Genomic DNA, 13,379 nt, shown 5'->3' with positions numbered 1-13,379 from the left:
CAAAATCAAACGCATCATCTTTGTCATTCTCTTCCTGATGCAAACTTATTTCTGAGGCACAAATCTCCCTAGGATCAGAAACATGGATATCGTTTTCATTCATGTTTAGCTGCTCATCGTCATATGCAGCTTCCTTCTTATCATCCCTTTTATTTTGTTCGAAACGTGTAGGCTTACAGGTTTCCTCTGAGGGGCTGTCCAACTTATCTGTTTTATCATTACACCTGGCCATCCCTGCGCCCACCTCTGTGACCATTACATTAATGTCATGTAAGACATCAGGGTTATCAATATCCCCACTTGTGTCCTCCTGAGATGCGCGAGGATTCTCGATGTCTATATCACACTCAGAACCCTCAAACAGTTCGGCAAGTGGTGCAAACGAATTGCTTAGATTTAAACCCGGTGCCGGTTCAGTTTGCAATCCCACACAGGTATTCTCTACACAAGCTCCATCTTGCAAGCTCGGCGACACGTTTGACACAACAAGTACCTTACTTTGCACTGTGCTTGCATCCTTCACGACGGGACATGAACGTTTATGTCCTTTTTTACGAACCACTGTTACGAACCCTTCCATATTGTCATCCGTACAGTAGGAGAGGGATCAACCACGTTTGTCACACCAGCAGGTAGGGAGGAGTGGTCTACTGTTTCCTGTTCACCCATTGGTTGTGGGGAGGGGTCTACCATTCCACGTATCTCAGTAGGTGAGGGGGAGGAGTCAACTGTTTCCCGATCACCATTAGGTCGTGGGGAGGAGTCTACCATATCATCCGCCCCATTAGATGGGGAGGGAGGAGAATCTGCAATCACCTGGTCTCGATTTTCTAATGGTCTCACCAAACCGGGACAGGAACTCTTTACGTGTCCGTAAGCTCCACACCCATAGCACGTCATGACGTCCGTGGAGGCATACATTCTATAAGTATGGCCATTAATCTTTGCATGCAAAACTACATTGAGCTTTTGCACATTTTCGGGCAATATCATGTAAACGACCCTTTTAAAAGTCATCACGTGTCGAAATTCACCCCTTGCCGAGTGTATCGGCACCATTGTCACTTTTGATACGATCGTACCGAACTTGCTCAATTGAGCACACAAGTCCTCACCTTTAACAAAGGGAGGGGCATTAGACAATTGACCCTCACCGCAGGTGTATCTAATGGGGAAACCACTAGAAACATGTCGGGTTCTATGAGAAGGCCTTGCTCCACAACGGAGTTCACCATGTGCACCTCCGATACAAACACAACAACTTTCTTGTTCATTCGAGAGGCTGCACGGATATTATGTGAGCCGACGCTTTTTCCAATTGCTAGAAGCACTTGCTCCATCTTTACCTCACTCGGAGGGTCGCACACCAGCCCATGCTTGCGAGTGAGCGACTCGTACATGCTATTCCTCAAACAATCGTTTGCCATAGCGAACGTAAATTTAATAAATAAAAGGTGAGAAATCAAAAAAAAAAGATACCAACCACAAGCAACACCGGCAAGTGGAGGTAAAACCAAAAACTAATGGACTAGGTCCAAGAACCGTTTAGAGCAGCGAAACACCGCTGCCTGGACTAGGAAAAACACGGCAAAATGGAGGCCAGGCCTCAAACCCGGAGGTTCGAAAAGAGGCAACCGAACACCACCTACCATGTGCGCTCTCTCCCTCTCTCTTGTCTCAACAATGAAAGGACACACAGGGGAAACTTTACAAGTATAAACAAGGACACAAGGGAGCGAAATGGGGGATAGGAAAACCAACCAACACGACAGATAACTCACAGCTCAACATGCACAGCCACCATGCTGCCACACCCACGCATGACTCACCAACGACCAGCAGGAGCGCACGAGAGAGAGAGAGAGAGAGAGAGAGAGAGAGAGAGAGAGAGAGAGAGAGTTGAATTTGCAACACCATTTATTTCACAACAAACACACCAGGTCAAGTTACATTTTTACAGGAGAAAAAAAAATAGAAAAAAACAACAGTTCTTAATGTTAAAAAGAAAAGTACAAATTCGATTCATTCACAACACATAAGGCTTCATTAATACACCATTTGCACTCAAAGAGTTTGACATTTTCATTCGCCACATAATAATCAAACTCTAACCTTATTCTTGCAGACACCAGCCCTTTAAACATAGGAACAACATCAAACCCATGCCCATTATCAATTTTAATTTTCCTTGATTTATATATTGAATATTTTGCTACAGCAGCTAAGAAGTTTTGGAGAACACCAGAGTCCTTGCAGGAGGGTCTGAAAGATACACCAAAAATAAAAGAATGTGAAGTAAAAGGAAAACACAACTGATCAAAAAGGTGTGTGAGAATCAAGAAAAGAGGTATTAGTCTTTCGCATTTCACATAGGCATGAAAGAGATCCTCCTTCTGTACACAGAAGGGGCATGCTACTGGCACTGAGCTGTCAAGGTGATGAACAAAGGTGTTCGTAGGGAGAGCCCAATGTGCTAGTCTCCACTGGATATCTGCGAGGAACCCATAAATAGGTAGTTTGTACATATGAGGCCACAGTGGCATGGCAGGAGACCCTGGCCCTAACCTTTCTGACCACAAGTCCACTCGTGCCACTCCGGAGAAGGGTGATGCTTGGTTTTCTCGAAGGAGCTTGTGAATACCCGCCTTTGTTACCAAATGAAAATGAGATACAAGTTCACCATTCGACTGGAGAGTTGGGAGCACCTTAATTTCAGGGAAAGACAGCCGAAAATCCTCGACATTGTTTATACCTTCGCAGCCAATATTTAACTCCTTAAACTTCCTCTTGACGATGCGTATAATTTGGCTGACAATACGCACGGATCTTAAACCAAGAATGGCCGCCACCCTGCCAGCAGACATCCATTTTGTCCCAGATGTATCCCTCAGGTCACAAACTTTGCCAATTCCTCCTTGAGTAAATTTCCTAATCAAAGTCGGACTATGAGGAATGCATGGAAAAAACCCGTTATAGAAAATAGGCTCTTGGATAAACATCCGGCAATTATAAGCCTCAAGGCAACGATGAACCCCAAAACCTTTCCAAACTCTCAGCAAACCCTGATAAAAAAGTTGGGATTGAAACTAAGCTGACACGGTCAAGGTTCACCAGGAACAAGTGCCTATCATAACACAGGCCTCCCGCTTGTTGCAACAAAAAAACCCGCAAATGAGCGCCAGGGCAGCTCTTCAGCATACAACAGACGTTGCACAGGCTGTAGGCGAAAAGCCATAAGCCGGGTGGACACAACCACAATTCCATGTCCACCCTCCTTCCGAGGATGGTACAGTATTTGCGGCCGAAGCCAGTGGTATCCATTCCAAAAGAAATTAACCAAGACCCGCTGGATGGCTGGTATCAACTCCTTGGGTGGCTGCAAGGCAATTAGTTTATGCCATAATCTTGCTGCTATCAAGTTATTTATAACAAGAGTGCGGCCTTTATAAGAAAGAGATCGCAGCAGTCCTTCCCATCATTTCAACCGGTGTGTAATTTGTTCAATCATTCCTTCCCAGTTCTTCGTTTCTACTTCCTGGTTGCCGAGATAGACACCAAGATATTTGACCCCATCTGTTTTCCACTCTAAATTATGTGGGAGTGACGGTGGCAGTGTTAAAGAAAGGTTATCTGAACCGCACCATAAGGCTACACTCTTGCCCCAATTTACTTTGGCGGAAGAGGCCGCAGAGTAGTCTTTAAAGCAACGCTGCACTGCAGCAACACTACTTGGGCCTTTAATCAGAACGCATACATCATCAGCATAAGCTGTGACCACAAATCTTGACCCAAAAACGGCTCCCACATCCTGAGTTATTCGCTGCCTGATGGATGCTAAGAGTGGTTCAAGGGCAATTATATACAGAAGTCCAGAAAGGGGACAACCTTGACGGATACCCCGACGGAAAGGAAAAGGGGGACATAAACTGTTGTTTACTTTCATCATACAGAAGGTGTTAGTGTATAACAGCTTGACATAGGAAATAAAAGTTTCGCCAAAACCCATCCGCTCCAGAACAGAAAACAAATATGTATGATCAACACGATCAAAAGCCTTTGTTTGGTCAAGAAACAACAACCCAAAACTGGCACGCAAGTACTTATTACAAGAAATAATATCCCTTATCAGAAAAATATTGTCATAAATTGACCTTCCTGGTACACAGTAGGTCTGGTCAGGGTGCACAATAGAGCTGATCACAGTTCCCAAATGGTTTGCTAAAACCTTCGACAAAAGCTTGTAATCCGCACACAGCAATGAGACAGGCCGCCAGTTCTCGACAAGTTGAGTGTCCCCAGCCTTTGGCAACAGGCAAATGACTGCTCTTCTGCAGGACAGGGGAAGCTCTCCAACATGAAGGCATTCATCAAATACCTCAAGCAGGTCAGGTCCCACAAGTTTCCAAAAAGTCTTATAGAACTCTCCTGGCAAACCATCAATCCCAGAGGCTTTACCATCCTTCAAGCTCCGCATAGCAGTTTCAAGTTCAGCAGCCGAAACTGACATGTTCAATGTGCGTTGCTGGTCTTCCTCAAGTCTTGGAAGCCCAGTAGTCAGCTCCTGCAAGGTCTCATTACTTATGCTCTGGGGGGAGTACAAGTTTGTAAAAAAAACCCTTCAAAACAGACTTAATCTCCTGTTGGGAGGTCACTATTGACCCATTAGTAGCACATAGCCCGTGAATCTGTTGTGATTTTTTGACAGAGTTCTCCAAACCAAACAAGGCCTTATTTGGCATATCCAACGTTAAATAACTCATTCTCATGCGTACCAGGGTGCCCATTGCTCGCTGCCGTACCAGTTCAGTCAACATTGCCTTTTTAGTCCATAGCAGCCGGTCACCTGTAGTGTCTTTCCCAGCCGTATTAATGTTTTCCTCCAGGGCTGCAATTTCAGCTTTTAATGAATCAATCGAGAGATTTTTCAATTTAGTGGCATAAAGACTATATTGTTGACAGAACGATTTGACCTGACCCTTTGCGAGGTCCCACCACAGTTGAAGATTAGCATGCTCAAATTTGGAGGACCGAATCCTTTCCCACACGGCTCGAAAAGCCTCTTTGAATCTCATATCATTCAGCAGGTGGGTATTAAGTGACCAATACGCACTACCACCTGAGGCCAGAGGCAAATTAAAACCCATTGAAACCAGGTAATGGTCTGTGAAACCAGTTGGGAGTATCTGGGTTGTGGCCATCACATTTAGCATTGGCTTATTCACGTAGAATCTGTCTAGCCTTGCCATTGATATCCTCCCATCATGGCATCTGCACCACGTATAGCACCGTGAAGTTGGGTGTTGCAACCTCCAAACATCTTTCAAATGCTGATTTTTGATGATGTTCTCCAAAATCCTCATAGAAGCCGGATGGGGTTCATGACCGGTCCTGTCTACAGAAGGATTGATAGTGCAATTGAAATCACCAGCAATACAGATGAAAGCGGTTGTATCCAGTCCTTTTACAAAGTCATGCAGAGTGGAAAAGAACACTCTTCTTTCCATGGGCTCACTCGGTGCATATACGTTTACAATGATGATCCTTTGCGTGTTGCAATATAAATCCACCGCTTTCAGATGTCCCTTATAAATTTCCTTAAAGACAATCTTCCGAGCAGGGATTCTATCACTCAAGGCGATGGCAACACCAGCTTTGGGTGTGGTAAAACCACTCAGCCACCACTGCCCTCGATAAAGTTTTCCCCATTCAGCAACTAGGGTGTTCGTAGCATGAGTCTCCTGTATCAGGATGATGTCGGCCTTCACCCTCTCCATCGCTTGAATTGTCTGAATTTTTCGTAAGGGGGTACAACCCCCATTGATATTCAGGGATGCGATACATATCTCTCGCAAAGCCATTTACAAAGGTAACTCACCCTCCGCCTGCAATTCCTTATTTGCCTTTGTGACCGCTTTCCGAAGACGCTGAAATTGGGCCTCCAAGATTTCCATTGGGTCATTTCTTTGCAGGAGGGGTCTTGCAGCCCTGATGAAAGTTTTCACATCGGGAAAATGGTCTTTGATCACAACATAGCGTTGCCTAAACGTCTCGTTTAGGAAACTGATGACGTTTTCCTTTGTTGCTTCCATCTGTTCTTCTCCCTGATGATCATTCACAGACACAAGGCTTTGAGCTTCCTCATCCAGCTCCCTAACCACATCAACGTTGAAACTCCTTTGTTGTGTGTCAGGAGCTGGCACACCTTCTGTGTCATCACCACTGCAGTCTTCTTGTTGCATCACCAGGGGCACATCTGTGCCACCACTGCTGCCTATTATAGGTCTGCTTGGACCATCATCCTTGGTCGTTTCAACCGGATGTGAGCAACAACCGTTGTCACTCAGGACCTGAGACTGCTCGTTGTCACAAGGGACAATGGTCCCATCATCACAACCAATACTGGTTCTTTGATTTTCTTCAACAAGAGCAAGGGGTGAAGTCCTACTCTCCTCTGTTTCATCACCACTCTGCCCAGCTTGCCGAGAATCATCAGGATAGTCTGAGATACTGTTTGTTTGTACGAGTATCACTTTGCTACCTTTGTCTTCCACCTCGGCGCTCAAAAAGGTACGTTTTAGGTTCCTCTTAGCCTCGGTGCCTTTCATCAATACCTCCTCAAAAACCATATTATCTTGAGGTTGCAGCCTCTTGTCCACATCGACTGGGTGCTCCCCTGCTGCACTAACCTCAGCAACACCGCCACCACTTGCCACACCCTGGTCTTCTGGTGTGGATGTCTGTACTCCACCAGGCTCATGAACGGGGGGCACTGCATCAGTCACAGGGGGGGGGCGACCCAGCTGCTGTGGCGTACGTCTTCTTGGCGTCTGGGCAATACTGCTTAGTGTGTCCGTGTGCTCCACATCCGTAGCAGATCATGGTCTCGGTCGCCATGAAGATTCTATATTCATGCTCGCCTACTTTAAAGGTGTGGGAGGTGCTCAACTGCTTCGCTGCGTCTTTTAAAACAACAAAACAAAAACGTCTAAACGATTGTACGTGCTTCAACCTGCCGTTTCTCGTACGTAGAGGAACCCTAATGATTCGAGAGACGACAGTGCCAAACTCACCGAGCTTGTGCAGGATTTCCTCGTTACCCAGAAAAGGCGGAACATTGCTCAAAAAGACTAACTGCCGGCGTGTCCATCGACGACACAGGAACAAACAGATCGTTTCCCAAGGTCAAACCATTCTGCACAACAATATCGGCCAGAGCCCAGACTTATTTGCGAAACAAATACCACAATTTTGTGATTCATACGGGACGCGGCACGAATATTACTCACGTCGATCAAATCCCCAATCGCGAGCAAAATGTCATCCATTTCAACTCCCTCCGGCGGGACAAGGCACAGCCCGTGCTTACGCGATAAACCCTCATCCGTAACACGATCGGCAGGCCTTTGGCTACTCCTATTAGCCATATCGTCAAAGGAGAAACGAAGTGAAAGCAAATAGATTTGTATAATCCCCCAAAAAAGAATAGAAAAATATATATATTAAATAACTAAAAACGAAAGCACGGTTTAAACCACGTTAGGAAAAAACGTGGTTTAAACAAATCATCACCGTGCTGGCTCTCCCTCTCTCTGTCTCGAAAGAGGGGAAAAAGAGGGACAGGTGGTAACGAAGCAGGAAGGGAGGAAAAAGGTCAACAGACACGACAAAAGTACAAAAGGAAAAAAAACAAAGGAAAGGGAAAGGTAAAAAGGGAGGTGGGGAGAGGACGAAAACAACACGAGCCAGGAGCTACAACACACAAACACGAGCACACGCCATCTTGCCACGCCCAACAACAGACGGCCAGCAGGGGGCGAGAGAGAGAGCGCGAGAGAGAGAGCGCGAGAGAGAGAGCGAGCGGGAGAGAGAGAGCTCGAGAGAGAGAGGGAGCTCGAGAGAGAGAGCGCGAGAGAGAGAGCGCGAGAGAGAGAGAGAGAGAGCGAGAGAGAGAGAGCGAGAGAGAGAGCGAGAGAGAGAGCGAGAGAGAGCGAGAGAGAGAGAGAGAGAGAGAGCGTGAGAGAGAGCGAGAGAGACTTTGACTTTTTAGTCCTTTTATTACAAAAATATAAAAGTAACAATATACACGTTTTGCAATAAAATCAATAATGCCAACAAAAAGAAAAAAAGAAAAAGAAGAAGCACCCAATGATCATCAAATAAAAAACAATCAGTATTTCACAACAGTATTCTAAATTCATTTTCTTTAACCTCACAAAACCCACCAACACACCAAGTATCAACAAAGTTATGAAAGTTTCCGGACTCGTTGGACAGGGTAAATTCCAGTTTCAATCTTGCTGAGATTAATGCATTCAAACACAACATGATATTGCAGTGCTCTATCGGTTTGCCAGATAGTTTGTCTTTTCTTGTTAAATAAACAGCAAGCTTCGCAGTTGCTATTAGGAAACTAAACAGTTTAGATGCAGGATTCTGTTTAGGGGCAAAACCAAAGACGAAACTTCTCAAAGAAAAAGTAACATGCATTTCATGTGCAATGTAATTCAACCAATGAAACAAAGGAAATGATCGGATACAGTCTATGAATGCGTGAAACAAGTCCTCATTGACTGTACAGAAGGGACAACAAACAGATACAGGAGAAAAATGTCTAATAAACGTGTTAGAGGGAACAATCCAGTGGGCCAAACGCCACTGGAGATCACCTGTTCTTTTGGATGTGGGCTCACTGTACATGGCTTCCCAGATAGGTTCGGAGGGGGGTCCTCCGGGTAACAATCCTTTCCATCGGGTAACTCCATTTAACGAAGGGTTCCCATTTAACAGCTTGAGGCACATCTTGTAGATGCCCTTGCTGTCCATTGTCTGGAAAAGCTTTGACCCATCGCTAACAGGGGGCAAATCGTTTTGAATGGGTTCAACAATTAATTTAGGCACTGTCGGCTCATTTAGATCTTCTTCTGTACCTCGAGTCCAAGTTAGGCCAAGTTGCCGTCCCAACTGAATCATTTTCCTCAAAATTTTTGCAATCATCCTATGGGACCAAATCCCTGTCAGGTCGGCGATTTCACTTACGGATTTCCAACCATACCCTGAGTCATGTCGGAGATGCCGCACCTTCACAATACCAGCTGCTATAAAGTGTTGGCAAAAATCTCGACTCTTTGGAATGTCGGGAAAGAGAGGGTTATAGAACAAAGGCTCGTGTGCCAGCATTTTCGTTACATATGTGTCCGCCTGACGACTCACAGAAAGGCTCTGCCAGGCATTTAAGAGGCTTTGGTAAAAAGCAGGGAGAACCGATATGTCGACATGCTGGAGGTTCATTTGAAAGAGTTCAAACCCGTACCCGAGCCTACCCGCTCGCTGCAGTACAAGGCGTGCAGGGAGCCGGCCTGGCAGATGTTCCATGTAGAGGAGACGTTGAATGGACCGCAGCCGGAAGGCCATTAGGCGGGCTTTGATGTCGACGAGGTTGTGGCCACCCTCAGCCGAGGGGCGACATATCACATCGGGTCGTAGCCAGTGGTAGCCTCCCCAGAAGAAGTCCACCAGTTTGCCCTGGAGTGCTTTGAGTAGGGCCTCCGGCGGTTGCAGGCAGATGAACCTATGCCACAACATTGTGGCAACTAAGTTGTTGATCACTAGCACACGGCCCTTGAAGGACAAATGAGGTAAAACCCTTTTCCATCGGTTCAATCTTTCTCCCACTTGCTCAATTACCCCGTCCCAATTTCTTTGAGCATACTGTGGGGAACCAAGGAATATGCCCAAGTACTTAATTCCCTCACTTCCCCACAGCAACCCTGCGGGGAGGGATGGGGGCGGCTGTGGTACAGGCTGAAGAAGGTTGCGATAAAGGGAGGGTATCCATAACGTCTTGCTCTTGTTCCAATTGATTTTTAAAGAGGAGGCAGCGTGAAACTTTGACAGGCACTCAACAACGATATCAATATCATCCTTATCTTTTACAAAGATGCAGACGTCATCCGCATAAGCACATAGGGTTAGCGGTGCACTCATGGGAGTGAGTGCTATTCCAGAAATCTTCTTTCTCAGTAGATTGAGAAGAGGCTCTAAAGAAAGAGCAAACAATAAACCAGAGAATGGGCACCCTTGCCGGACCCCTCTCCGAACCTTGATGGGGGGAGCCAGCACATTATTAATCTTAATTAAACTAAATACATCCGTGTATAGCAAGGAAATGTAGGAACGAAAGTTTGCTCCGAGGCCGCATGCCTGTAACACATGATGCATAAACTTATGGTCGATACTGTCAAATGCCTTTTCAAGATCAAGCGACATCATTCCAAAGTCTTCTTTAACACGGTTACCATCAATGAGATCTCTGATTAAAGAAATATTATCATGGATGGATCTTCCAGGAACACAGTAACTCTGTTCTGGCAGTACTAGATCACCAATAACCTTTTTTAGTCGATTAGCTAGTACTTTTGAAAAAAGCTTGTAGTCCGTGCACAGCAGGGAGATCGGTCGCCAGTTCACCAAAAGTCGGGGATCTTCAGTTTTCGGGAGCAAGCACACTACGGCTCTTCTTAGACTCAGCGGCATTATACCAGTCTGTATAGAAGTGTCCAAAACATTCAGCAACTCGGGGCCTAAAAGGTCCCAAAATGTCAGAAAGAATTCGGGAGGTAGACCGTCAATACCCGGAGCTTTCCCTGAATCCATGGCAGCAAGAGCACAGGTTAGCTCAAGGAGGGTGATTGGTAGGTCAAGCTCCAACCGTTGAGCCTCAGTTAGGGAGGGGAGGTGAGATGTTAAATCCATCATTGTATCATTACAAACAGTCTGCTCCTCAAAAAGTTTTGTATAGAATTCAATAATGTTTAGTCTAACATCATCCTCGTTGACAACAACGTTGCCTCTTGAGTCCAAAACAGAAGAGATTAGCCGTGATGGCTTGCTTAAGGATTCTAAATGAAAGAAAGACTTGTTTGGGGTGTCTGATAACTTTACATTCTGTATTCTAAGTCTAATTAATGTTCCGGCTGCTTTCTCTTGAACTAACTCCCTTAAAAGAGCTTTCTTTACAAGCAATAACCGGTAATTGGCGTCATTGTTTTCATGAGCCAATTTATTCTCCAAATGTAGAATATCCAATTCCAACCGGGCCATTGTAATGTGCTTGTCGTTTGTGCTGTGTGATTGGAAACATTGACAAAAAACCCGAATTTGAGATTTCATGTTATCCCACCACATGCTGGATGAAGAAAAGGAAGATTTCTTTGCTACTAGACTTGCCCAGAAAACACGAAAGGCTTCCTTAAACATACCATCTTCTAGAAGTCTAACATTAAACTTCCAATAAGCGCTCCTACTTGCGGGTTGAGGAAAGGAAAGGTTTAGGGTTACCATATGATGGTCTGAAAACACGGAAGGAAAAATATTTGAAGAAACCGCAGTATTTTTAAAGGGTACGTTGATGTACCATCTGTCAAGCCTTGCCAAGGATACTCGACTATTGGCGCATCGACACCAGGTGTACTGGGATGTGCTTGGGTGGTGCAACCGCCAAACATCAACGAGGCCCATTGTGCTAAAAAAATTGGATAAGTGTACATGGGACTCAGGATGGGGTTCGGCAGAATTTCTGTCAACCGATGGGTCGAAGGTGCAATTGAAATCACCTCCGACACACACACAATGATCAAAATCAACTGATCTTAAGTGATTTATCATTGCGGTGAAGAAGGACTTACGCTCTACGCTATCACTTGGCGCATACACATTAAAAATAGTGTAATGGAAGTTATGGCTTACTAGTTTGAGAGAGCTAAGCCGACCATTTATTACCTCCTGAAAATGGCATGACTCACACACGAGGCCTGGCTTCAGCAAGAAGCCGATTCCAGCAGATGAAGCTGATAAATTGCTGAAATAGCATTGGCTCTTAAAAAGTTGATGCCAGTTATGTTCCACATTTGGTGTGATGTGAGTTTCTTGAAGTAAGATCACATCCACCTTTTTCCGTTGAAATATGTTTTTTACTTGGACCTGGCGGAGGTGTCTAGCACCACCACCGTTAATATTTAAGGTTGCGAGTTTTATAGTTTTCATCCTGTATTGATGAAATCAGCCTGTGGCTGGGAACACTCTACACCTGCACGTGTGATGAATTTTCTTAACCTGTGGTATTGTGACTTATTCAGGTCAAATTGTTCAGGCGTTTTAATTATGGATTTTGCAGTGTGGATGAATGCAGCCAAATCGTCAAAATGGTCTTTAATGACTATGTTACGCTGTCTGTACGTTTCGGCTAGAAACGACACGATGTGTTGGGGGGGTATCTGTGACTGAGATGCTGATGACTGTGACAGCTCAGTCACTTCCACCTCGTCCTCAGACTCTGACAGGTCTGATAATGTCCCACCTGGATCTTGGGCCTTACTTGCAGCTCTCACGAGCTCCTCTGGAGGCATCTCCTGAGATTTCGTTGGGTACTCTGGTACACACTCACGAGCAGACTGGTGCTTACTTTCTTTATGTGTGCTTTGGCAAATGGCTGCAGATCTCTGCGTAGCCGGGGTTACGATTTCTGTTTGTGAGACAGAGCAATTTGTTTGGTCACCAGTCCGCTCAGCTACTGGAGGGGGGACCGGTGGGGCTTCGCGTTCAGGCTCAAAAATGGCCGCATTGTTCGGATCAATGTCGGCTTTATTCTCAGAGCTTGGGAAATCAGTAACATCTTCTTTACCACTTTGGCGTTCGATATTTTCGTTTGCTGTAAACGTTTTGCCCTCTTTTGCAGAGACAGTGTCTCTGCCCAAGACAGCCTTCTTTATCGCACCATCGGGGCTATTTGTTAGTGGTGCTTTCCGTTTTTTTGGTCAGTATGACAAGTTCTTCATTCATGGGTTCGTCAGCAGTACTAGCATCACCAAGTGCCATCTCACTGGGTTTGGGTAGCACCGGGGCGTCGGGAAGCACGGTCGGGGCGTCAGGAAGCACAGTCGTGGCGTCGGGAAGCACAGTCGGGGCTTCGGGAAGCACGGTTGGGGCTTCAGGTAGCACGGTTGGGGCTTCAGGTAGCACGGTTGGGGCTTCGGGAAGCGTAGTCGGGACCTCGGGAAGCACAGCTGGGACATCAGGAAGCACAGTCGGGGCGTCGGGAAGCACGGTCGGGGCTTCAGGTAGCACGGTTTGAGCGCCAGGAAGCACGGTTTGAGCGTCGGGGAGCACGGTTTGAGCGTCGGGGAGCACGGTTTGAGCGTCGGGGAGCACGGTCGAGGCGTGAGGAAGCACGGTCGAGGCGTGGGGAAGCACGGTCGAGGCGTGGGGAAGCACGGTCGAGGCGTGAGGAAGCACGGTCGAGGCGTGAGGAAGCACGGTCGAGGCATGAGGAAGCACGGTCGGGGCGTTTTCTTTTTTACAGCCCACATTGGTGTGTCCCAATT

Source organism: Myxine glutinosa, chromosome 6, assembly GCF_964187855.1.
Source record: "Myxine glutinosa chromosome 6, kmMyxGlut1.1, whole genome shotgun sequence".
In the NCBI taxonomy this organism is placed as follows: Eukaryota; Metazoa; Chordata; class Myxini; order Myxiniformes; family Myxinidae; genus Myxine; species Myxine glutinosa.
Note: the sequence above shows the minus strand (reverse complement) of the source record.